At 38.5% G+C, this 1,252-nt stretch overlaps 1 non-coding gene across 1 annotated transcript; it reads left to right on the top strand.

Moving 5' to 3' along the window:
• The first annotated feature begins 386 nt into the window (after positions 1–386).
• Positions 387–492, top strand: LOC149497703 (small nucleolar RNA R71). Its single transcript, XR_016320266.1, has one exon. It is a non-coding gene; the product is annotated as a small nucleolar RNA R71 (small nucleolar RNA).
• The last annotated feature ends 760 nt before the right edge of the window (positions 493–1,252 follow it).

Here is a 1,252-nt window from a genome sequence, read left to right as displayed (position 1 = left end):
TTGATTCATCACATAGTTCACTTGCTCTAAAGTTTGTGGATTTAAAGAGTCCATGATGCATTCCCCAATTCCATGTTGTCTATTGCACCTATCACAAACTTGCATAACAAAATTTACAGGATTAGTAGTTAACATGTCCAATTTCCTTACCATGTTATCTACCTTGGCATTAAGTGCTGTAATGGTGTCTATTTCATAGACTCCTGCAGTTCTTCTTCTTTCGGTATTGTTTTGGTAGTGGCTGTTGCTTGCCATTTCCTCTATCAACTCATATGCTTCATCAATTCCTTTCTTTTCAAAGGATCCACCTGTAGCTGCATCTAAGGTAATTTTGATGTTAGGAGATAATGCATTATAGAAAGTTTGTACCTGTAACCACTTGGGCAAACTGTGATGTGGGCACTTTCTTAACAAGTCCTTGAATCTTTCCCAAGCTTCATACAAGCTCTCTTGATCATGATGAGCGAATGTCATTATCTCATTGCGCAACTTGGTGGTTTTTGAGGATGGAAAGAATTTAGCTAGGAATTTTTGAGCTAATTCATCCCATGTTGTAAAACTTCCAGCGGGACACGATTGTAACCAGGACCTTGCTTTATCCCTAAGAGTGAATGGGAAAAGTCTTAATTTGATTGCATCTTCAGAAACACCATTTTGTTTGAATGTGTCACAAATTTCCAGAAAATTGGTGATGTGAGCATTAGGATCTTCACTAGGCAAACCCCCATATTGGATTGAGGTAGAGAGCATTTGGATAATTGCGGGTTTAATCTCAAAGTTATTAGCTTCTACCCTAGGTCTAGTAATACTTGAGGTTGTCCCATTCGGATTAGGTGTTGTATAATCCCTTAAGGTACGGACCGGATGTTGAAGTGGTGGCCCGACTATGTTTTCATTCTCGTTTTCGTTTTCGTTTGCCATGTCTGCCTGTTGTTCGATTTTTATTTCTTGTGTTTTTCTTGCAGCGTTGAACCTTCAAAGAGTTCGTTCAATTTCCGGATCAAAGATTAGAGGTTCAGTCCTCCTTGATCTCCTTTGCATAAAACAACCTGGAACAGTACTTAAAAGAAAATTAAATAAAAACGAAAGAGTGTCTAAATTAATAACAGGGTAATTCGTATTGATATTGATACGCCAATCCCCGGCAACGGCGCTAAAAACTTGACAGCGTTTTTCGCAAGTGTACGAAATCGCAACAAGTAATATAGAGTAAGAGAGTATCGTATCCACAGGGATTGTTTATCAATTACCC

This window comes from Jatropha curcas, chromosome 3 (assembly GCF_041381405.1).
Source record: "Jatropha curcas cultivar XTBG-Jc1 chromosome 3, XTBG_Jcur_1.0, whole genome shotgun sequence".
In the NCBI taxonomy this organism is placed as follows: Eukaryota; Viridiplantae; Streptophyta; class Magnoliopsida; order Malpighiales; family Euphorbiaceae; genus Jatropha; species Jatropha curcas.
Note: the sequence above shows the minus strand (reverse complement) of the source record. Positions and strands in the feature narration are given on the sequence as shown.